General features: G+C 42.9%; 1 pseudogene; it reads left to right on the top strand.

Annotated features, from left to right (window-relative positions):
* The first annotated feature begins 110 nt into the window (after nucleotides 1–110).
* Nucleotides 111–25,512, top strand: part of LOC139159872 (zinc finger protein 91-like) — a 76,403-nt pseudogene continuing 51,001 nt past the window's right edge.

Genomic DNA, 25,512 nt, shown 5'->3' with positions numbered 1-25,512 from the left:
CGCTAGCCGTTGGAAGAGCTGGACACCGCCCCTTCCTCCTTTCGAAGCAAACTGAGCATGCGCCTTTTTCTTTCCCTGTCAAAAGTATTCTCCGAAGTTACCCACCCACCAGGAAAGGCTGGCAGCGCAACTGGCTTTTCTAACGGGTCCGATCCTGCTCCCCTTCGCTGTGAGCCTTAGGGTGAGTTTTTTTTCCAGAAGTCCAAGAGTTTGCAGGGAAATTTTGTACGCACGGAGATGCAGACGTGGACGGAGGAGGGGGGGGGCTGCAAAACGTCATCAGCTTCGGAGTTATGGGAATGGGAGATCCCGCGATAAGATCCATTTAATTGGGGAACACCCTAACAAGGCAGCGGGACTGCGGGAGGGTGGGGGAAGAGGTCGGCTTTGGAAAACAAATTTCTACTTTCAAATCAGTCTTGACTCCTGGACAATTTCCTTTTTTGAAGGGGATTCCCTCTTCCTCTGTCCTAGGCTGAGAAAAGCGCCCTGCTGAAGTCGCTTCTGCTGGCTTTGCATGCAAGGCTGCAACTCTGTGTGCAAGAAATTGGATGTAAAGTGTGTAGGGACTGGAACTCGGTTTCCTGGTTTCCAGCCTTTCACTACCAACTGGTTCTTCCAGCACATCACACGATCCTCCACATCATTGTAGATAATAAAGGCATGGACATGGAACAATCCGTAGATAAAGGGGTCATGAGGAACATATTGCCCAGGGTTAGGTAACAAACTTGTCTCTGATTGACTACTTGAACGTATAAGATGTTCACCACACTCTTCTCATATGTGACCCTTCCTTGCATGAATAGAATGGAATAGAATAGAATAATAGAATAGAATAGAATAGAATTCTTTATTGGCCAAGTGTGATTGGACACACAAGGAAGATTGTCATAGGGTACAAATAATCAATCAAATCATAAGGAAACAATATAAATCGTAAGGATGCAAGCAACAAAGTTACAGTCATTAGTGGGTGGACATGGGTGATAGGAATGAGAATGAGAATAGTGCAGATTTAGTAAATAGACAGTGGTGAGGGAATAATTTGTTTAGCAGAGTGATGGCGTTTGGGAAAAAACTTTTATTTATTTATTCATTTGTCCAATACACAATACATATGGAAGAGAATAGACATGAAGTAATATATATAAAGACAATATGTAAAAATAGAGGAGAAGATATATGAAAGGAAGAAAATATATATGATATATGAGATAAAGGAAAGAAAATTGGACAGGGGACGAAAGGCACACTAGTGCACTTATGTACGTCTAGTTGTTCTGGTGTGCTGTGCTTTTTGGCATCATTTTGAGGGTAGGGGATGAAACAGTTTATGGCCAGGATGTGAGGGGTCCCTAAATATTTTCACAGGTCTCTTTTTTGACAGTATACAGATCCTCTATGGAAAGCAGGTTGGTAGCAGTTGTTTTTTCTGCAGTTCTGATTTTCCTCTGAAGTCTGTATCTGTCTTGTTGGGTTGCAGAACCGAACCAGACAGTTAAAGAGGTGCAGGTGGCAAACTCAATAATTCCTCTGTAGACCTGCATCAGCAGCTCCTTGGACAGTTTCAGCTTCCCGAGTTGACGCAAAAAGAATATTATTTGTTGTGCTTTCTTGATGACGTTTTTGATTTTAGGTGTCCATTAGAACCTAGAATTTCAAAGGTCTCTAATATAGATGCTGTGTTGCCTAGTATTTTAAGAGGTGGAAGTATGGGAAGATTTCTCCTAAACTCTACCACCATTTCTACAGTTTTGAGTGTTAGGCAAATAACTAATGGTAAAAGGAAGAAGAAACAGCTCTGGTTTAGTAATAATGCAAAGGCTATAGTCAATGAAAAAAAATTTCAGAAGAGAAGGATTTAGGGGTAGTGATTTCTCACAGTCTCAAAATGGGTGAACAGTGCAGTCAGGCGGTAGGGAAAGCAAGTAGAATGCTTGACTGCATAGCTAGAGGTATAACAAGAAGGAAGAGGGAGATACAGTGATACCTTGTCTTACAAACTTAATTGGTTCCAGGACAAGGTTCTTAAGGTGAAAAGTTTGTAAGACGAAACAATGTTTCCCATAGGAATCAATGGAAAAGCGATTAATGCATGCAAGCCCAAAATTCACCCCTTTTGCCAGCCTAAGCACCCATTTTTGCACTGCTGGGATTACCCTGAGGCTCCCCTCCATGGGAAACCCCATCTCCGGACTTCTGTGTTTTTGCGATGCTGCATGGGAATCCCAGCAGGGGAATCCCAGCATCGCAAAAACGAGTGCTTAGCTGGTAACGGAAGTCCGGAGGTGGGGTTTCCCATGGAGGGGGGCCTCGGCAGCGCAAAAACAGGGGTGGGGCATCCCGACGGCGGTGGTGGGTTTGTAAGGTGAAAATAGTTTGTAAGAAGAGGCAAAAAAATCTTAAACCCCGGGTTTGTATCTCAAAAAGTTTGTATGACGAGGCGTTTGTAAGACGAGGTATCACTGTATTGATAAAATTGAACAGGTCCAAAGACCAGCTACAAAAATGGTGGAAGGTCTTAAGCATAAAACGTATTAGGAAAGGCTTAACTCAATCTGTATAGTCTGGAGGACAGAAGAGAAAGGGGGGACATGATCAAAACATTTAAATATGTTAAAGGGTTAAATAAAGTTCAGGAGGGAAGTGTTTTTAATAGGAAAATGAACACAAGAACAAGGGGGCACAATCTGAGGTTAGTTGGGGGAAAGATCAAAAGCAACATGAGAAAATATTATTTTACTGAAAGAGTAGTAGATGCTTAGAACAAACTTCCAGCAGACGTGGTTGTTAAATCCATAGTAACTGAATTTAAACATGCCTGGGATAAACATCCCTCCATCCTAAGATAAAATACAGAAAATAGTATAAGGGCAGACTAGATGGACCGTGAGGTCTTTTTCTGCCGTCAATCTTCTATGTTTCTATGTTCAATTACAGATTGTTCCGGTGGCACCATGAGGTTAGTGGTATGTAAGTAAGTATGTATGTATGTATGTATGTATGTATGTATGTATGTATGTATGTATGTATATACGTACTTATGTATAAACAAAGAAACAAACAAACAAACGGCAATTGTCCACCCAGCTCTTTTGCTTTGGCCAAATGAATGAATAAATAAATACACTACTTTTTCCAAGCGTCTACTTAACTTTCTTTTTAGAACCTTGATGACTTGAGTACATTTTGGACCTTACAATTCATTGAGATATTAATTCTGTATGCATTGGGTGATGGGTTCTTGATTCTGCCTTCTGGAGATTCCCCAGGAGTTTGGGCAAGGAGGTTGATGGGATTCTCATCTCAAACATTGTTTGCGAACTAACATATGATTCCGATTGTTCAAAGGTTGTTTTCTTACTTTGCAAGCAGTCATCAAAATTATTAGAGCAAATAATCTTTGAATAAACTCTTCTAAATGATTTTTTTTCAATATCTCGTCCTTGTTCATAGCTGATCTAGAAGGGCAATCCTAAAATTACTGCATTAGCCAGTCTTCCTGATAAGATACCCCTTCCTTACAGATATTGCTGGATTTCTCTTTCTTTCTTTCTTTCTTTCTTTCTTTCTTTCTTTCTTTCTTTCTTTCTTTCTTTTTTCTTCCTTCCTTCCTTCCTTCCTTTCTTTCTATCTTCCCCCCCCCTCTCTCTCTCTTTCTCTTTCTCTATTTTTTGGAGAGATGAGAAGGAAGAGGCTGCTCAGTTTACAGAATTGTCATCTCACAATATTAAAGATGCTGTGTTTTCCATTTCAGATATACAAGTTGAAAATCTTTCCTGATTCTTCTTGAGTCCAAAGTATTTTCTGTGGGAAGTGGGCTGAAAGGCCTTTAGAAGATTTGGCCAGACCTCTTCTGATTGTGTGGGGAGATCCAACCATCCATTTTGTAGTGTACTAGAGACCAGAGAGAAGATGGAGGGACAAAGCATAGCAGATGCAGATGTTGGAAAAGGCTTTCCAGCCGTTCAACCTTGGAGTTGTAGGAAGAATGGGGCAACTCCCGGGCAGAAGAGCCAAGAAGAGGAAGTCAGCAGTTCAGAGGTCCAATGCTTTCACTTCAGAAAAGTGCAGTTCCAGGAGGGGAAGAGTCTCCGAGATGTTTGTACTCAGCTTCACCGTCTTTGCCGTCAGTGGCTGCAGCCGGAAAAACACACCAAGGCTCAGATGCTGGACCTGGTGCTCCTAGAGCAGTTCCTGGCTGTCCTTCCCCCAGAGATGGAGAAATGGGTGCGGGAGTGTGGAGTGGAGACCAGTTCCCAGGCGGTGGCCCTGGCCGAAGGCTTCTTGCTGACCCAGGAAGAGGAAAAGATGCAAGAAGAGTTGCAGGTTGGAGAATATAATCTTAGCAGTTCTAGAAGGGAGCTCTCTGAATTTGTGAATATCTTTTTGCAAATTTTTCTGTTATTATTACCTCCTATGGCTTGATGTTCCATTTTTCTTCCATAAGATTTATTTATATGATAAATAAATAATAAGCCGGGGTGGCACAGCAGGTCGAGTGCTGTACTGCAGGCCACTGAAGCTGACTATAGATCTGAAGGTCAGCAGTTCAAATCTCATCACCCAGCTCAAGGTTGACTCTGCCTTCCGAGGTGGGTAAAACGAGGACCCGGATTGTGGGGGAAATAGCCTGGCTCTGTTAAAAAGTGCTATTGCTAACATGTTGTAAGCCACCCTGAGTCTAAGGAGAAGGGCAGCATCAAAATCGAATGAATAAATAAATAAACAAACAACTAAATAAATAAATAAGCAAATAATTAATTAAATAAATAAATAAATAAATAAATAAGTCAACAACAAGCCCAACTGAACTCGTGAGTCCATCCTCAAGACGTAAGATTCACACTCAACAGACTCTGGGGCAGGGATCCTGTGAGGACAAAGATTCTCCCGAACTAATTGCCACTCCTCCACCCTTTCCCTGAAGTTGTAGCAGATGCACTACCTGAAACCTGCCTGGGTACATCCCAGAGAGCAGAACACCCTTCTGGCCCAGACAGGTCTCGGTTATGCATGCAAGGTCCACCCCCTTGTCTAAGACTAAATCTCAGATGAGAAGGGCCTTGTTGACAACAGACCCGGCATTGAACAGCAGTAACCTGAGGCCAGGGCCCTGATATCCCATGTCTCCAGCTATAGAATAGAATAGAATTTTTATTGGCCAAGTGTGATTGGACACACAAGGAATTTGTCTTGGTGCATATGCTCTCAGCGTACATAAAATAAAATATACATTTGTCAAGAATCATGTGGTACAACACTTAATGATTGTCATAGGGGTCAAATAGGCAATGAAGAAGCAATATTAATAAAAATCTTAGGATATAAGCAACAAGTTACAGTCATACAGTCAACATGGGAGGAAAAGGATGATAGGAATGATGAGAAAAACTAGTAGAATAGAAGTGCAGATTTAGTAGAAAGTCTGACAGTGTTGAGGGAATTATTTGTTTAGTAGAGTGATGGTGTTCGGAAAAAAACTGTTCTTGTGTCTAGTTGTCTTGGTGTGCATTGCTCTGTAGCAACCTTCTGAGGGTAGGAGATGAAACAATTTGTGTCCAGGATGTGAGGGGTCAGTAAATATTCCCCCCGCCCTCTTTTTGACTCGTGCAGTATACAGGTCCTCAATGGAAGGCAGGTTGGCAGCAATTGTTTTTTCTGCATTTTTTTTTCTGCATCTGGAAACCAGACCTTATTAACAAACGTATCCTAGCCATAGAAACTGAAACCAGGCTCAGAATACACATTGCAAAACAACCAAGCAGTCTGCAAGCTCCAACTACTCAGGATATCACACCTAATCCACAATCGTTAACTAATCAGCATACCTCAGTTATATCAACGACCCCAGGTGTTACCCCACTGACTCACCAGGGAGTTTCTACACAGCAGGCAATTGCTGAACCATCAAACCACACCCAGCCACCAGTATTTATAAAAGGAAGGCAGCTCAGGACTCGCTGTGTTTGCCCTAGAACAAGGACAGAAACACCAGCCTGAAGATGACGAGTTGGACCTCGTCGAATATATATTTGTTTTCGTAGATTTTCACGGGTACAGGTATGACGGTCTTGGTGTATTCGGGTTTCTTCCCGTGTAGGATTTGGAAATTTCTGACGACGTTTCGACGAGGTCCCACTCGTCATCTTCAGGCTGGTGTTTCTGTCCTTGTTCTAAGGCGAACACTGCGAGACCTGAGCTGCCTTCCTTCTATAAATACTGGTGGCTGGGTGTGGTTTGATGGCTCAGCAATTGCCTGCTGTGTAGAAACTTCCTGGTGAGTCAGTGGGGTAACATCTGGGGTCCTTCATGTAGCTGAAGTATGCTGATTAGTTAATGGTTGTTGATTATAGAAGGGATTATAGAGTGGGACCTCGTCGAAACGTCACCAGAAATTTCCAAATCCTACATGGGAAGAAACCCGAATACACCAAGACCGTCATATAGATAGATAGATAGATAGATAGATAGATAGATAGATAGATAGATAGATAGATAGATAGATAGATAGATAGATAGATAGAAATTATACTAGATATACTATTGTTTGTCCTTTTTCCTTAATGCCTCTGTTTTAGAGGGGCTTGCATTGGGAGAAAGTGTTCCTCCTAAGGCAGGCAAATCTCCCCGCAGAGAAAGTCCTGTTGGTACAGTGGTGGTTGGAGCAGTGGTGACACTCAGGTTTAATATGAGAAACTATAAAGCCCCATATGGCTCAGGACCAGATTATTTACGGGACTGTCCCTTGCCATATACCTCCCAGAGACCTATAAGAGCACACAGAGTTGGTCTCCTCCAGGTCCCGCTAGCCAAGCAATGCAGGCTGGGGGGAGCATGGGGTAGGGCCTTCTCTGCTGCCGCCCCAGCTGTACGGAATCAACTCCCCACTGATGTCTGTACTGCTCCCACCCTATTGCCCTTCCGTAAGGCCACGAAGACTTGGCTTTGCCGACAGGCCTGGGGTACATGAACCACCAACAACAATGGCCAAATTGTATGAATGTTTAGTATACATGTTGGGTTAGTTTATTATGTTCATTAGGGTTTTAATTAATGGTTTTATAACTTAGTTTTATATTTGACTTCTTTTTATTGTCTTGTATTTTATATTGTGGTAAGACACCCTGAGTCCTTCGGGATTGGGTGGCATAGAAGTCGAATTAATAAATAAACAAATAAATAAAAAACAGCCTGCTGCTAGAGCAGAAATCCAGGCAGAAGATGATGCAAGCCCAGAGGAAGTGGAAGTAATCGGTAAAATAAAAGGAGTAGCTGAACGAATGGGTTTACTAAAACCTAAACTCAGTCCTGTAGCGGGAGTAGTGGAGACGGGTGCACCTGATGTGAATCCTGCAGCAATATTTGTAACTGTTCCTATATTAGTCTTTCCTATTGACAAAATTGAACGGGTCCAAAGACGGGCTACAAGAATGGTGGAAGGTCTTAAGCATAAAACGTATCAGGAAAGACTTAATGAACTCAATCTGTATAGTCTGGAGGACAGAAGGAAAAGGGGGGACATGATTGAAACATTTAAATATGTTAAAGGGTTAAATAAGGTTCAGGAGGGAAGTGTTTTTAATAGGAAAGTGAACACAAGAACAAGGGGACACAATCTGAAGTTAGTTGGGGGAAAGATCAAAAGCCACATGAGAAAATATTATTTTACTGAAAGAGTAGTAGATCCTTGGAACAAACTTCCAGCAGACATGGTTGGTAAATCCACAGTAACTGAATTTAAACATGCCTGTTTAAATACAATGGATATATATCCATTGTAAGATAAAATACAGGATATATATCCTGTATTTCCATACAGGAAATATCCATTGTAAGATAAAATACAGGAAATAGTATAATGGCAGACTAGATGGACCATGAGGTCTTTTTCTGCCGTCAGTCTTCTATGTTTCTATGTTTCTAAGTTGAAACCTGTGGCAGGCTCCGAGCTAAAATGTCCAGTGCTGAAAAGCAGCGGCTGTCAAAATCAATGTCCCAAAGTCAGAGTCCCCAATTTATTTATTTATTTATTATTTATTTATTGGACTTATATGCCACCGCTCTCCGTGGACTCGGGGCAACACAGAATGCTTCTGTGGGTTCTGCTGGCCTGATGTGGTTGGGACGCCAGCGACCTGATCACCCACTGAGATAATCGCCCTCCGCTGTTCTCGTGTTGTCCTCAGCGTTTGGCCGTTGTGTGGGGAAACCCTCCAACTGTCGTTTTCAGCACTTGGTGTTTGGTTGCCAGGAACAGTGTTGGCCATTGTCCTCAGTGTCCCAGGCCTCAATTACCACCTTCTCTGCTTGGCCGTCGCCCTCTGCAACTCAACCCTCTGGCGCTCAACCTCCCACAGCCCGGTCCAGCCGCCAGTATCCAGGCATGGGCAGGCTGCTCTGCTCGATGTCAAGATGCAGCTAGTAGGTTCTTCAATGTTACCGTCGTTACCAGGCGCGGCTGCTCCTCTCCTCTCTTCCACCGCCACCGGAACTGGAACAAGATACGTTTGGGGCAATTTTTCGATTCTGTTTCAAGTTTCAGAAATGGGCTTTGGGCTGATTTAAAGGTGCAGTATGATAATTCATTAATGTTCTTTCTCTGTTTCTGTTTCTCGTATCACCTCATGTCTGTCCCAAGGGGAGGCAAGATTCATTCAGATCTTCTCAAGAGCTGCTGTTCAGGGAGACTTTCCACAAAGATCAAAGCCAGGAGACCACACCAGGTAAGAAAAGCTCTTTCTGTGAACTATAACATTTAGCTGATTCTTTTGCGCCTCTTGATTGGAATCTATCTCTTTATAACAAATATCTCTGAGACCGCCTTCTGCTGCACAAATCCCAGCGACCGATTAGGTCCCACAGAGTCGGCCTTCTCCGGGTCCCGTCAACTAAACAATGTCGGTTGGCGGGCCCCAGGGGAAGAGCCTTCTCTGTGGCGGCCCCGACCCTCTGGAACCAGCTCCCCCCAGAGATTAGAACTGCCCCTACCCTCCTTGCCTTTCGTAAACTCCTCAAAACCCACCTTTGTCGTCAGGCATGGGGGAATTGAGATATCTCCCCCGGGCCTATATAATTCATGTATGGTATGTTTGTAGGTATGTCTGCTTAAAAATGGGGTTTGTTAATTATTTTAAATTTTAAATTGTAAATTATTAGATTTGTCATGAATTGTTTTATTAATTAATTAATTAATTAAATCTGCTTCCACCATTTTTCCCTTTCTCACAGAGAGTAGAAAGCTGTCGTTGGGAATTTTAGAATCACCTCCTCTTTGTGGTGGGGCTGAAGGATTGGCTGAACCGCTACTTCAGGTAAGGAGGAAAAGTATGAGAAAATGTCCATAAATCTTGGGTGGATTTAATTTTTTTTTTTTTTTGAATTATTGCCATGTCTAAGCAGTACACATCTGACATCCGGTCAATCAAAACTGATATGCAACCTGGCTATCTCTCCCTTCTGACTGGGTCCTTTCTGAGATGCTTTCTCCACTTCTCCTGCTTCGCCATCATAGTTCATTGACCAGACTGTTGTCCCATTAGGGCTCTTCCTTCTGTCTCCCAGGGTGGCTCTCACACACCATTTTATCAAAAATACACCCTATTTTCTGTCTTTTCAAAAGCATATTTTCTAAATATGCCCATGTCACACCAACACTCCGCAGTCTGCATTGGTTGCCGATTGGTTCCGGTCACAATTCAAAGTGTTGGTTATGACCTATAAAGCCCTTCATGGCACCGGACCAGAATATCTCCGGAACCGTCTTCTGCTGCATGAAGCCCCACGAAGCATATCCGAGTCTGCGGAGAGGGGCGGCATACAAATCCAATAAATTATTATTATTATTATTATCATTATTATTATTATCATTATATTTTGAACAACTGTGACCTGGTAATGAGAATCTGCATAGATATTTTATTTATTTATTTATTTTATTAATTAGATTTGTATGCCGCCCCTCTCTGCAGAATCGGGGCGGCTAACACCAGTAAAAAAGATAATATAACAAATCTAATATTAAAAGTAATTTTAAAAAACCCAATTTAAGAAACCAATCATATATACAAACATATCATACATAAATTTCATAAGCCTAGGGGGAAGGGAATATCTCAATTCCCCCATACCTGACGACACAGGTGGGTTTTAAGGAGCTTACGAAAGGCAAGGAGGGTGGGGGCAACTCTGATATCTGGGGGGAGTTGGTTCCAGAGGGTCGGGGCCGCCACAGAGAAGGCTCTTCCCCTGGGGCCCGCCAACCGACATTGTTTAGTTGACGGGACCTGGAGAAGGCCAACTCTGTGGGACCTAACCGGTCGCTGGGATTCGTGCGGCAGAAGACGGTCCCAGAGATGTTCTGGTCTGATGCCATGAAGGGCTTTATATATCATAACCAACACTTTGAACTGTGACCGGAAACCGATCAGCAACCAATGCAGACTGCGGAGTGTTGGTGTGACATGGGCATATTTAGAAAAGCCCATGATAGCTCTCGCAGCTGCATTCTGCACAACCTGAAGTTTCCGAACACTTTTCAAAGGTAGCCCCCTGTAGAGAGCGTTACAGTAGTCGAGCCTCGAGGTGGTGAGGGCGTGAGTGACTGTGAGCAGTGAGTCCCGGTCCAGATAGGGCCGCAACTGGTGCACCAGGCAGACCTGGGCAAACGCCCCCCCTCACCACAGCTGAAAACTATTATAAGTGATCTTATTCTGAATTTTGCAGAATTATGCCAATTTTGTTCACTGAATCTCTCTTCTTGAATTGGTAGAAAAAAATTATCAAGTTATTGGGATTATCTGTTAATAAGAAAACTTGTGTCCTTATTCAGGAAGTTGTATCTTTTGAGGACGTGGCCGTGAATTTCTCCAAGGAGGAGTGGTCTCACCTGAATGCTGACCAAAAAGCTCTCCATGAAGAAGTCATGCTGGAGAATTCCAGGAATCTGGCTTCTTTGGGTAAGAACCAGTGTTCCCTCTAATTTTTTGGGGGGTGGACGGAAAAGTATAGTGTCTGAGCGGCAGTCCCTTTGGGACTGGGCGGCACTCTTTCCCTCTCACTCTTTCCCTCTCGGCTTCTGGGCAGGTTTGAAAAACTCTGAGTTGATGATGATTTTTAAGTGAGCCATTGCTCACTGCTCAGCTTAGAGGGAACTATGGTAAGAACCCTGTCGTTGCATAGAAACACCACGGGGTGGGGGACTTAGATGTTAGTTCTAATTTTAAAAAAAGTCATTTATTTATTTATATCCTGCCTTTGTTTTTTAAAAAATAATAATAAAGGCAGTGAACAAACCCTGCATTCTTCCTCCTGCTGTTTTCCCTACAACAACAAACCTGTGACATTGGTTGAGCTGAGAGAGACTGGCTAAGGTCACCCCGCCAATCATGCCTAAGGCAAAACTAGTACTCATAGTCACCTGGTTTCTAGCCAGGTTGGTTAACTGTTTCACCAAACTGAATTTATAGAAGGAGGAAATTCTTTGAAAGAAAAATCATGGAATAGTCCCAGGTCAAAGCTTAGATCAGGGTGGTGCCTTAGATTCTTTGTTATGTGATCCAATCCTGTTAGATCAGTGTTTCCCAACCTTTTTTGAGCCGCGGCACATTATTCACATTTACAAAATCCTGGGGAACATTGAGCGGGGGGGGGGGGAAGTTTGGACAAAAAATATCTCTTCCTCCCTATTCGCTCTATTTCTCTCTGCTTCTTTCTCTCTCTCTCTCCCTTCCTTCCTCTTTCTTTCCCCCTCTCTCTCCATTTCTCTTTGTTTCTCCCTTCCTTCCTCTCTTTTTTGCCCTCCTTCTCTCTCCCTCCTTTCCTCCCTCAATGTCTTTCCATCACTCTCCTTCCCCCCTCTCTCTCCCTCTCTCTTTATCTCTCTTGCTATCTCTCTTTCTCTCTTTTTTTTGCTTTCTCTCTTTCTCTCCCCCCTCTCTCTCCCTCTCTCTCCTTCTCTTATTATCTCTTTCTCTCTCTTTCTGTCTCCTCTCTCCCTCTCCCTCTCTCTTTCTCTCCCTCTCTTGCTATCTCTTTCTCTCTCTCTTTCTCTCCCCCCTCTCTCCCTCTCTTTCTCTCTCTCCCTCTCTTGCTATCTCTATCTCTCCCCCCTCTCTCCCTTTCTCTTTCTCTCTCTCCCTCTCTTGCTATCTCTTTCTCTCCCCCCTCTCCCTCTCTTTCTCTCTCCCTCTCTTGCTATCTCTTTCTCTCCCCCCTCCCTCTCTCTTTCTCTCTCTCCCTCTTGCTATCCCCCCTCTCTCTTTCTCTCTGTCCCTCTCTTGCTAACCCCCTCTCTCCCTCTCTCTCTCTCTCCCTCTCTTGCTATCTCTTTCTCTCCCCCCTCTCTCCCTCTCTTTTTCTCTCAGCAGCGGCAGCAGGGTGATCAGCTGTGAGGCGGAGCTCCGGAACCGAGGCACCGACGGCGGCGGCTAGACATGTTGCTAGACGCCGTACATGCTGGCGTTGCGCTGGGCATGGACGTGGGGCTGGAGCCTCCATCCCAGCCCAGCCAGCAGGCAAGTGCCAGCCACGCAATTCCAGCATGTCCAGCCGCCGCCGTCGGTGCCTCTGTTCCGGAGCTCCGCTTCACAGCTGACCACCCTGGCACCTCCCCACGGTTACTGCCCGCTGCCGCTGCCGCCGCACGGCTACAGCAACATGTCCAGCCGCCGCCGGTCGGAGCCTCCGTTCCGGAGCTCCGCCTGACAGCTGACCACCCTGGCGCCGCCACACGGCTACTGCCCGCTGCCGCTGCCGCCGCCATCACTCTCCCGCTGCCGCCGCCCTCCCACCAGGCCCCAAAGCTCACCTGCTGCCGTCGCCGGAAAACTTGGAAGGCACAAATAATGAAGCTCAGGTTCCGGTCTCACAACTTTTTGATCTTTGCAAAAAGTTGCGAGATCAGAAGCTGAGCTTTTTTCTTCGCGGCACACCTGACCATGTCTCGCTGCACACCAGTGTGCCGCGGCACACCGGTTAGGAAACACTGTGTTAGATGAGGATCAGTAAGGATACATTTGGAAGTGGGTCCTTGCTAAAATCTTAGTTTGGAACCTTTGTGTTTACCAACAAAGCAGCTAAAATATATTAATGATTCTTTGGCTGAGTTTCAGAAGAAAAGGTTTGATTCTTCCCTTTGCTAACAACATTTCATTTTCATTTTTTTTCTTTTTTGAAGGCTTTAATGGGCAAGAGAATAAGAATTGCAATGAGGAATGCCAAGCCACCCAGCTGAAAAAGGAAAGGGGGAAATTTCCAGATCAGAATCAATCAAAGAGTGATGAAACAAAGCGACCACAAAGTGGAATTAAAGAAGGCTTTCCTCATGTCGGTTGGCTTCCTAACCATACAAACATTGATACGGAAGAAAGGCCATGTCAATGCGTAGAATCTGGAGAGACCTTTAATAAATTTGATCATCTTAATTCTCATAAAAAGACACATTCAGAAGAGAAACCATCTACGTGCAGGGAATGTGGAAAGACCTTCTGTTTTAATGACTCTCTTGGAACTCAGGAATCGCAGAGGAGTCGCAAAGGAGAAGAGCTTTACCAATGCTTCGAGTGTGCAAAGAAGTTTACTTTTAAGGGTAATCTTGATTCCCACAAGAGGATCCACACAGGAGAGAAACCGTATAAATGCATAGAGTGTGGTAAGAGGTTTAATAGGAAATATTCTCTAATTCACCATAAAACTATCCATACAGAGAAGAAGCCGTATCAATGCATGAAGTGCAGAAAAACCTTCTCTTATTATTACTCTCTCACGAAACATCAAAGGATTCACAAAGGAGGAAGACCTTATAAATGCATGGTGTGTGGAAAGGCTTTTAGGCACAGCAGTGGTCTTAATTGCCACAACATGATCCACACAGGAGAGAAGCCATGTAAATGCCAGGAATGTGGAAAGACCTTTTCTTATAACTCAAGTCTCAACCGTCACAAGAGGATCCACACAGGGGAGAAAGCATATGAATGCATGGAGTGTAGAAAAACATTTGCTTCTAGCAGTAGTCTTATTGCCCACAAAAGGATCCACACAGGGGAGAAACCATATCAATGCATGGTGTGTGGAAAGGCTTTTAGTTACAGCAATGGTCTTAATAGCCACAATATGATCCACACAGGAGAAAAGCCATATAAATGCCAGGAATGTGGAAAGACCTTTTCTTATAACTCAAATCTCAAGCGCCACAAGAGGATCCACACAGGGGAGAAACCATATGAATGCATGGAGTGTGGAAAGACATTTGCTTCTAGCAGTAGTCTTATTGCCCACAAGAGGATCCACACAGGGGAGAAGCCATATGAATGCATGGAGTGTGGGAAGTCATTTTCTTGTAGCAGTAGTCTTAATACCCACAAGAGGATCCACACAGGGGAGAAGCCATGTGAATGCATGGTGTGTGGAAAGACATTTGCTTCTAACAGTAATCTTTATACCCACAAGAGGATCCACACAGGGGAGAAGCCATATAAATGCATGGAGTGTGGAAAGGACTTTAAGGAGAAATCAACGCTTACCTGCCACAAAAGTATCCACACAGGAGAGAAGCCATATAAATGTGTAGAATGTGGAAAGGACTTTAAGGAGAAATCTACTCTTACCCACCACAAAAGGATCCACACAGGAGAGAAGCCATATAAATGTGTAGAATGGGGAAAGGGCTTTAAGCAGAAATCTAATCTTACCCACCACAAAAGGATCCAAACAGGAGAGAAGCCATATCAATGCACGAAGTGCAGAAAAACCTTCTGTTATTATTTCTCTCTCATGAAACATCAAAGGATTCACAAAGGAGGAAGACCTTATAAATGCATGGAGTGTGGAAAGGCTTTTAGGCACAGCAGTGGTCTTAATTGCCACAACATGATCCACACAGGAGAGAAGCCATGTAAATGCCAGGAATGTGGAAAGATCTTTTCTCATACCTTAAGTCTCAAGCGTCACAAGAGGATCCACACAGCAGAGAAGCCATATGAATGCATGGAGTGTAGAAAAACATTTGCTTCTAGCAGTAGTCTTGTTGCCCACAAAAGAATCCACACAGGGGAGAAACCATATCAATGCATGGTGTGTGGAAAGGCTTTTAGTTACAGCAGTGGTCTTAACAGCCACAATATGATCCACACAGGAGAAAAGCCATATAAATGCCAGGAATGTGGAAAGGCCTTTTCTTATAAATCAAATCTCAAGAGCCACAAGAGGATCCACACAGGGGAGAAACCATATGAATGCATGGAGTGTGGAAAGACATTTGCTTCTAGCAGTAGTCTTAATACCCACAAGAGGATCCACACAGGGGAGAAACCATATCAATGCATGGAGTGTGGAAAGTCATTTTCTTGTAGCAGTAGTCTTAATACCCACAAGAGGATCCACACAGGGGAGAAGCCATGTGAATGCATGGAGTGTGGAAAGTCATTTTCTTGTAGCAGTAGTCTTATTGCCCACAAGAGGATCCACACAAGAGAGAACTCATGAGTGTGGAAAGACATTTGCTTTTTGCAGTAGTCTTATTGTCCACAAGAGGATCCATACAGGAGAGGGCCCATGTAAATGCATAGAATGTGGAAAGTCATTTTCTTGTAGCAGTAGTCTTAATCGCCACAAGAGGATTCACACAGCAGAGAAGCCATATAAATGTGTGGAATGTGGAAAGGGCTTTAAGCACAAATCTACTCTTACCTCCCACAAAAGGATCCACACAGAAAAGAAGCCATGTACATGAAAAGAGTGTGGAAAGAGCTTTAATCATAGCAGTCAACTTAATTCGCACCAGAGGATCCACACAGGTGGGAAGCCATATCAGTTCATGTAATGTGAAAAGACCTTTCATTGTATCAGTAATCTGAATTACCATAAAAAGATCCAAGCAGGAGAACCCATGTAAATGTGTGCAATGTGAAGAGGGCTTTAAAAGGAGTTGTGATCTCACTTCCTATGAAAGAATCCATAGGGAGTAGGGGTAGGAGAAGCACATGAATGCATGATTTGACTTACCATAGAAGGAGCCACAGTCAGGAGAAAATATGTCAATAAGGAAAGTGTGGGAAGAGGTTCAATAGAAATACAGGTTTCCGATTCTTATTTGGCTTCCCTAAGTGGGAGCTTTATCATCAAGCAGCAACACTCAACTAGAACAGAGAATGGATTCTTCTGAGAAGACTACTAACTGTGGAAGGATTCTACCTGCAAATTGGTTGGCATGCCTTCTTATGGGGAGAAAATCATAAAATACATACCTATTTCAATCGACATTACTTGTTAGATATGATTAAAAATAAGGAAACATCACTACCATGGTATCCCTAAATGGGTATCAACAACAGAGGCAAAATTATAACAACAACAACAACAACAGCAGCAATAATAATAATAATAATAATAATAATAATAATAATAATAATATCCACAACTTCTGGAAGCAAGCTGTTCCATTAATTAATTGTTCTATCAGGAATGTTTTGTTTAGTTCTAAGTTACTTCTCTTCTTGTTCAGTTTCCATCTATTGCTTCATGTTCTACCCTCAGGTGTAGTGTTGGGCGAACCGAACCTGCAAAGTTCGGGTTGTACCGAACTTTGCGCGGTTCGGTATACTGAACCCGAACCTGAATTTTTGCAAAGGTTCGGTAAAGGTTCGGGTTCGGGAGAGCGCCAGGAAGCGCCGCCGCCCAGCTGTCACCTTCAGAAACAGCCGGGGCACTTCTCGGCGGTCTCCTGAACGCCGAACCCAAAAGTTCGGCAAAAGTTCGGGTTCAGATTCAGGAGAACACCAGGAAGCCCCGCTGCCCAGCTGTCACCTTCCAAAACAGCCAGGGCGCTTACCGTCTCTCTCCCGAACCCGAACTTCCGGCTGTTTCTGAAGGTGACAGCTGAGTGGCGGCGCTTCCCAGAAGAGCCGGGGAGCTGTCGGCCAGTCGGTGTTCTGCCTGACTGGGCTCAGGCAATGAGTAACAGTCCAAGGAAAAGAAATCAAACACACACATGCTCTTTTAATCAGCAAACTTGTACTAAACAAACAAAAAAGGGTTCATCAAAACAGTCCTTCGTGTCAGGAAACAGTGATAGTGCAAGGCTTACTTCAGCCGCATACAAAACACAGGAAAAAGCAAACAAAGACAACCTGCAAGGAGCAGAGACGTTTCAGGAGTCCTTTGAATTTTTGGAGCAAACAGCAAGTCCCAGAGGTTTCACCTCCCACATGCCTGAAAAAGCTGGGTTGAAATCCAAAGGCATGGAACAGAAACTTCAGAACAGGAACCACAAAATAATGCAGATAAACAGCCACAGTTTGCCTTGTGCCTCTGTTCCCTTTTATACCTTTAGCCCTCATTAAGGGAACCACGCCCAGCCCTCAGTATAAGAAACACACCCAGCCCAGGTGCTACTCTGATGACCTGTAATAATCCTTCAATTGATCCCTCCTTTGCATAGCTCTTCGGCTACGCATGTCTATGAATTGGTCTGCAGAGGAATCCAAGGACGAAAGACTGTCTGAGTGACTGCATGCCAAATCCCCTGGGCTGTCTGCTGAGTCCTGCGAACCAGTGGCCTCATCCTCCTGGCTGTCTGCCACGTCTTCCTGGCTGTCAGCCAGGCTTTCGCACTCACTTTATGCCGCATCTCTCCCATCTGTGGGAGCAACGGCTGGCCCAGGCCCAAACACAACAGTCGGGAGGCAAAAAAGGAGGTGGGGAATCCCACGAGGAGATTTCAGGGGCGGAGCTTTGACTTCACTGAGACGTCCTTCATGGCCAGCTGAAATGGGGACTACAGGAAGGACGTCTCATTGATGTCAAAGCTCGATCCCGGAATACCCTCGTGGGATTCCCCACCTCCTTTTGTGCCTCCCGACCGGCCGCTCGATCCCGGAATACCCTCGTGGAATTCCCCTCCTCCTTTTGTGCCTCCCGACCGGCCGACAGCTCCCCGGCTCTTCTGAGAAGCACCGCCACCCAGATGTCACCTTCAGAAACAGCCAGGGCACTTCTTAGCAGTCTCCCGAATGCCGAACCCGGAAGTTCGGCAAAAGTTCGGGTTCAGGAGAGCGCCAGCAAGTGCCCTGACTGTTCCGGAAGGTGACAGCTGGGCAGCAGTGCTTCCTGGTGCTTTCCCGAGTGCCGAACCTGAAATCTTTTAAAAATTTGGGTGCCGAACCCGAACTTTGTTGGGTTTGCCCAACACTACTAAGGTGCTTTGGAGAATAGATTGACTCCATTGTGGCAACCCCATAGATATTGGAACACTGCTATCATGTCTCCCCTGGTCCTTCTTTACACTAGATATACCCAGTTCCTGCAACCGTTCTTCATATGTTTTAGCCTCCAGTCCCCTAACCATCTTTGTTGCTCTGCTCTGTACTCTTTCTAGAGTCTCAACATCCTTTTTGTATTGTGGTGACCAAAACTAATGCAATATTTCAAGTGTGGCCTTACCAAGGCATTATAAAGTGGTATTAACACTTCACATGATTTTGATTCTATCCCTCTGTTAATGCAGCCTAGAACTGTGTTAGCTTTTTTGGCAACTGCTTCACACTGCTGGCTCATATTTAAATGGTTGTTCACTAGGACTCCAAGATCTCACTCAGTTACTATTGTTGAGCAACGTAACACATAAATAAAATAAATATATTGTACCTGTGTATTTCGTTTTTCTTGCCTAAATGTAGAACCTTGGTTTTTTTCGCCATTGAATTTCATTTTGTTAGATAGCGCCCAATGTTCAAGTTTGTCAAGTCGCTTCTATATCTTGCATTTATCTTCTGGAGTGTTGGCTATTCCTGACAGTTTCATGTCATCTGCAAATTTGATGAGTTCCCCATTTATCCCCAAGTCATTGATGAAGATGTTGAAGAGTACTGGGCCTAAAACAGAGACTTGGGGTGCTCCACTGCATACATCCCTCCATGTAGATGCAGTTCCATTGAGCACTACATGTTGAGTGCGGTTAGTTAGCCAGTTTTGAATCCATCTGGTGGTATTACTGTCCATCCTACATTTTTCTACTTTATCTATTAGTAGGTTATGGGTCTAGGACAGTTTGCCTCCTCCTGTTGACCACAGATCTTTGGTCTCCAGCCTTCCACCTTGGACGATTGGGCTCTGCTTATTCTCCCTTGTTGAATGGCCGCCAGCTGTTAGGCCAGCCCTTCCGTCATAAAAACCCACATTCACCTCTTTTGTGCAGGGGTAGGAGATACTTCAGATCAGGCTACTCTTCACTGATACCTTCACTTAAATAATTACTAAGATTTAATCTTTTTAGATACTTTTGGCCCGGGAGATTGGGGACACTCCTGCAATCATTATGGCAGATTTAGTACATTCCAACAACTATGACTCTTTGCCAGAAGAGGTTATTTCGATGAGTAAGGAAAAGTCTTTGTTTAATAAACGTAGGTCAATTTTCCATGATTTAAACTTTTTAGATACTTTTGGCCTGGATGGTTGAGTCTTCATTTACATGTTGACAAATGGTTCTGGATCAAACAGGTGAAAAGGCACCAATTTTGGTTTTGTAATCAGGTCAATTTTTTCATACAAGACTAGCAAATAAGCTGAAATAAAACCAGGCTTTTGGCAAGACAGATGTTAATTCCATTCTTTTTAATTACCCCCCTTGAAACCATCATCTTTGATCTGTCCCTGGATGCCACACTTCGCTTCCTACTTTGTTACAGAGCCCAAGACTACAACATCACCCATGTGAACAAATTAACCTCACAACTAATGTGGGCAGGCTCTTGCTGTAATACTGGCAATGATCTCTACAACATATTCTTGCTTGAAGTCAAAAGAACTATCAGACTACATGTACCACTAATAACTACCATAAGCAAGAAAAATAACCTACTCATCTCAATAAGAAAACTACAATCCAAAAAAACCCCTCTCTGACGGAAAAACAAAAAAGATCATGTAACCAATTTCAAGAGCCGCTACAAAAATATATGCCACCAAATAAAGACAGAATGCTTCAACTCTCACAGCAAACAAAAGGAAAAACTCCTGTGCACCAAATCCAACTGTACCTTCTACAACTTTGTTAACAACAAACTCAAGGACTAAAGACCCATCCCACCACTAAAAGGACCCAACAACAAAGAATGCTACGATGAATCAACCAAAGCTAACCTTTTCAACATATTCTTTGGCTCAGTCTTTGTAAACAGCAATGGCTCATCCCCCAAATTCACTAATCATACCCCAAACACTCACAATGACTTAACACAAATAGACTTCACAGAAGACAACATTGAAAAGGCACTTTGTGATCTTAAACCACCTCTATCAATTGGGCCTGATGGTCTATGTGGATACTTCCTAAGAAAAGCTATCAACAGCATAGCCGAACCACTAAGCATAATCTTCAAAGAATCATTCAGGACCTGCTCACTACCAAAGCTATGGTTGCAAAGTTACGGAATCAATCATTAACCAATCAATTACCCTCCACCTAGAAACGGACAACCTACTCTCTAGCAAACAATTTGGTTTCAGAAACACCAAATACAAGCTGAATAAACAAGACTTTGCAGACAACCCTCATTCCGTAAAAGACTTTGGAATACTCATATCAAATTACCTAAGTGCCAAAGCCCACTGCAACAACGTTGCCAAAAAGGCCTCAAGAGTTGTTAACCTAATCCTACGTAGCTTCTGCTCCATAATCTCACACTACTAACCAGAGCATACAAAACTTTCGCCAGAGCAATCCTCAAATACAGCTCATCTGTCTGGAACCCACACCGCATTTCGGACCTAAACACCCTAGAAAATGTCCAGAGATACTTTATTAGAAAAGTCCTTCACTCCTCCACTCGCAACAGTATATCCTATGCAATTAGACTTACAATCCTAGGTTTAGAAAGCTTAGCACTACATCGCCTTAAACACAACCTCAGCATAGCCCATGAAATCACCTGCTACAACGTCCTTCCTGTCAACGACTACTTCAGCTTCAACCACAACACACCACCATACAGCAGATACAATCTTAAAGTAAACCCCTCTAAACTTGACTGCAGAAAATACAACTTTAGTAACCAAGTAGTTGATGCATGGAACTCACTACCTGACTCTGTAGTATCATAAACTAACCCCCAAAACCTTTCCCTTAGACTATCCACTGTTAACCTCTCCCGATTCCTAAGAGGTCAGTAAGGGGCGTGCATAAATGCACCAGCGTGCCTTCCATTCCCTGTCCTAATGTTTCTCTCTTACTAGTATTATGTATATATGAGCATTGTTATATCATTGTATACCACCAATACATACTTGAGTAAATAAATAAAATAAATTGCTTCATAACTCTCCCCATTTCTTTATTTCTTTTTTTCAAAAAAATTAAACTTGATTAGGTATAAATACTGTATTTAAAAAGACATACATAGTATAAGACAAAACACACAGAGAAGTATAAATCAATACAAATTTATATCAACAAATTTGAATACAAAACATTTAACATGAATGTCAATCATCCTGCTGACTATCATTTCCTACAGCCTTTTAGTGGCGTCCTTAATTGTCCTAAATACATAAATATATTTCTTTTATGGTGTAAGATTCAGTCATTTAATTAAATTTCAATCATTATTATTATTATTATTATTATTATTATTATTATTATTATTATTATTATTATTATTTAGATTTGTATGCTGCCCCTCTCTGAGGATTTGGAGTGGCTCACAACAATTTATCTTTATAATTAAATTTATAATAACTTTAATTAATTCTTGCATCCGGTCTTTTGCTTCTACCAGCTATGTTTGGTTTTAACAACAGTTTGTCTATTAACTTCAGTTTGTTGGCAATTAGACTTGTAAGATTACTTATCTTCATTCACCATTCTTCCAGATTGTGGGAGATGGTTAGCCAATTAATATTATCTTCTGTTTGTTTATGGTCTATACCATGCCATTTTAATAATTTTTGGTATTTTTTTTTATTTAGCCAATTTTACCACCTGTCCCAGGTTTTGTAAAATTCTGTTTCTTCTTTATCTTGTAATTCTTATTTTTATTTATTTTTATTTATTTATATATATTTGTCATACAAGTATAGAATTATAGTTTGTATTAACATAACAAAGTACAGTATAAAGAGGCCTTATAAAAAGGATAATAGGACAGAAGGACAGGGACTGTAGGCACAATAGTGCGCTTATGCACGTCCCTTACAGACCTCCTAAAAAAGGGGAGAGGTCAACAGTATATAAGTTAAAGTTGAAAATTTTGGGGTTAGGGGAAGAAACAACAGAGTCAGATAGTAAATTCCAGGCATTAATCACTCGGTTGCTGAAGTCATATTTTCTGCAGTCAGATTTGGAGCGATTTACATTAAGTTTGTATTTATTACGTGCTCTTGTGTTGTTGTTGAAGGTGAAGTAGTCACTAACAGAAGGACATTATGGTCTATGATCTTATGAACAACAGTTAAATCAGTTCAGAGGTGATGTAGTTGTAGATTGTCTAGCCATAGTATTTGAAGTCTGGAGGAATACAGTAGTTTATTTCAAGAGGAGGAGTGAAGGACTCTTCTTGTGAAGTATTTCTGGACTCTCTCAATTGTGTCAATGTCAGTTATGCAATGTGGGTTCATACAGGCAAGCTGTATTCAAGTATTGGTCTGACGAATGTTTTGTAAGCTCTGGTTAGTAGCTCAGTGTTTTTGGAGAAGAAGCTACATAAAATTAGGTTTGTAACTCTTAGTGCTTTTTTAGCAATGTTGTTACAGTGAGCTCTGGCACTTAGGTCATTGGATATGTGCAAGAGAGAAAGAGAGAGAAAGCAAGAGAGAGAGAGAAAGAAAGTAAGAGAGAGAAAGAGACAGACAGAAAGAAAGCAAGAGAGAGAGAGAAAGAAAGCAAGAGAGAGAGGGAGAGAAAGACAGAAAGAAAGAGAGAGAGAAAGCAAGGGAGAGAGAGAGAGAGAGAGATTTCTTATAGAAGATTGCAACTCCACCTCCTCTATGGGTTTCTCAATCAGATTGGTAGACGTGATAGTCTCTAGAGTCATCTTTGCCATTTCAGCACATTCCATTACCCTATTGATTAAATTTATGATTGAGGGGATTGAATCCATTTTCCAATTTTGAGCATAAGTTATTCTGGCAGCGGTTAGTATATTTAGAATTAAATATCTCTCTTCTCCTTCTGTTTTTGTCTGAATATGACCAGAAGGAAATGTACCAGTTTATTTTTTATATTTTTTTTATAAGACAAAAACAAAACACCAACAAACATAGAACGTATATAAGGGCTTTTGCTGCCCCACTCTTATCAGATGTTTGTGGAGTAAAATTCTACATACAACTTAATGCAAAGATACTTATTCTTATATTCCTACTACATCTTTCTTTCTAATTTTTTATACCTAATATTCTACTGTTGTTTACTATTAGCAATTTACACATTTATGACTACTTACTCTTTATATATTTAAAGTTTAATTATTTATTCATTATTTCTTGATCTTTTATCTAACCAATCATAAACCTTATCCCAGACTTTATAATATTCTGCTGCTGCTTCTCCTTTCAAAAGTTCCAGTTTAAATGGGATTGGTTTGAAAATAACTTGTTCCCGGCAATTTTTAATCTTTTTCCAGAAACTTTATTCCATTAATGTAAATCTCTCTTGATTCTTGCTCCGTCATCTCCAAATACAAACTGATCTCTTCAAATCAGTGAAGTCTTCATTTATTTTGTCCTCTCAGCAGAGAAGCTGATTTCTTTTGAGGGTCTTTTTTTCATCAGGATTGTTTCCCCAGGTTTATTTGTGGTGCTACCTATTGGTGTTTCCAACTCTCCTAGGACCTAGGCTGCCCAGAGGTATGAATTTGAAAAGTCAGCTGTAAAAATTGAACTCACTGAAGATAGTCAATACAAGCCTTAATTTTCTTAGCTTAATTTTCCCATCTTTTCCTTCCTGTCTCTCTGCCAGCGCCCATATCTTCCATCTCTTCAGGAATGAGTTTGCCAACTACAACAACACAGAATATTATCTTTGAAAGAGAGGCTTTATTTCTTGTCTTTTGACAGCCCTGCCATTTCTGACAGGAATGTTGCTCGTTTTTGAGGCCTCCTACAGACCCTTCACCAGAGAGGCTACTCTTGAGGAAAGCGGCTTTTGAGTCTCCACAGAGATTTCCTCAATGTTGGCAAAATCACAGATGATTCTTAGACATTGAAAAAAGGAAAATCTTGAAACGGCCGCCTGCTGCACACGACACCGCCTTTCTAGACAGACAATGTTAGAGGGATACTTTTCTTTTAATCCAATGCCCATCATACGAGACCCACGTGGAAGACGACGTCCTCTGACATAATTCGCGCGATCCTCCAGAGGCCTCACTCGCTAGCCGTTGGAAGAGCTGGACACCGCCCCTTCCTCGTTTCGAAGCAAACTGAGCATGCGCCTTTTTCTTTCTCTGTCAAAAGTATTCTCCGAAGTTACCCACCCAGCCACCCACCCACCAGGAAAGGCTGGCAGCGTATCTGGCTTTTCTAACGGGTCCGATCCTGCTCCCCTTCGCTGTGAGCCTTAGGGTGAGTTTTTTTCCAGAAGTCCAAGAGTTTGCAGGGAAATCTTGCTCGCACGGAGATCCAGACGTGGACGGAGGAGGGGGGGGGGCTGCAAAACGTCATCAGCTTCGGAGTTATGGGAATGGGAGATCCCGCGATCCCATTTCCCCCTGCCTCCCCACGCATGCATGGACCGGGCTGGGGAGAAAGCAAAGCTGCGGACCGTCCCATTGCTCCTTTTTTTGGGGGGGGGGGGGGGATCAAGATCGCAGAAACTAAAGATCCATTTAATTGGGGAACACCCTAACAAGGCAGCGGGAGGGTGGGGGGGGGGGAGAGATCGGCTTTGGAAAACAAATTTCTACTTTCAAATCAGTCTTGACTCCTGGACAATTTCCTTTTTTGAAGGGGATTCCCTCTTCCTCTGTCCTAGGCTGAGAAAAGCGCCCTGCTGAAGTCGCTTCTGCTGGCTTTGCATGCAAGGCTGCAACTCTGTGTGCAAGAAATTGGATGTAAAGTGTGTAGGGACTGGAACTCGGTTTCCTGGTTTCCAGCCTTTCACTACCAACTGGTTCTTCCAGCACATCACATGATCCTCCACATCATGTTATTTATTTATTTATTTTTATTTAATTGGATTTACATGCCATCCCTCTGCAAGGACTGGGGGCGGCTCACAGCATGTACAGAAAAACAGGAAACAATAATAACAATCCAATTATACCTTAAAAAACAATCTTAATATTCTAATTAAAAACTATCAATATAATGCATTCAGCAGTCAAACTAACCATTCATCGGTCAGGGGGGAAGGTCTTAGGAACCTCAGGCCTGGCGGCAAAGATGAGTTTTTAAACTTTTTCGGGTGGGGGCAGTACGAATCTCTGGGGGGAGCTGTTTCCAGAGGGCCGGGGCCCCCACATAGAAGGCTCTTCCCCTAGGTCCCACCAGCCGACATTGTTTGGTCGACAGGAC

This window comes from Erythrolamprus reginae, chromosome 2 (assembly GCF_031021105.1).
Source record: "Erythrolamprus reginae isolate rEryReg1 chromosome 2, rEryReg1.hap1, whole genome shotgun sequence".
Lineage (NCBI taxonomy): Eukaryota > Metazoa > Chordata > Lepidosauria > Squamata > Dipsadidae > Erythrolamprus > Erythrolamprus reginae.
The sequence above is the reverse complement of the archived record's forward strand: the minus strand, read 5'-3'. Positions and strand labels throughout refer to the sequence as shown.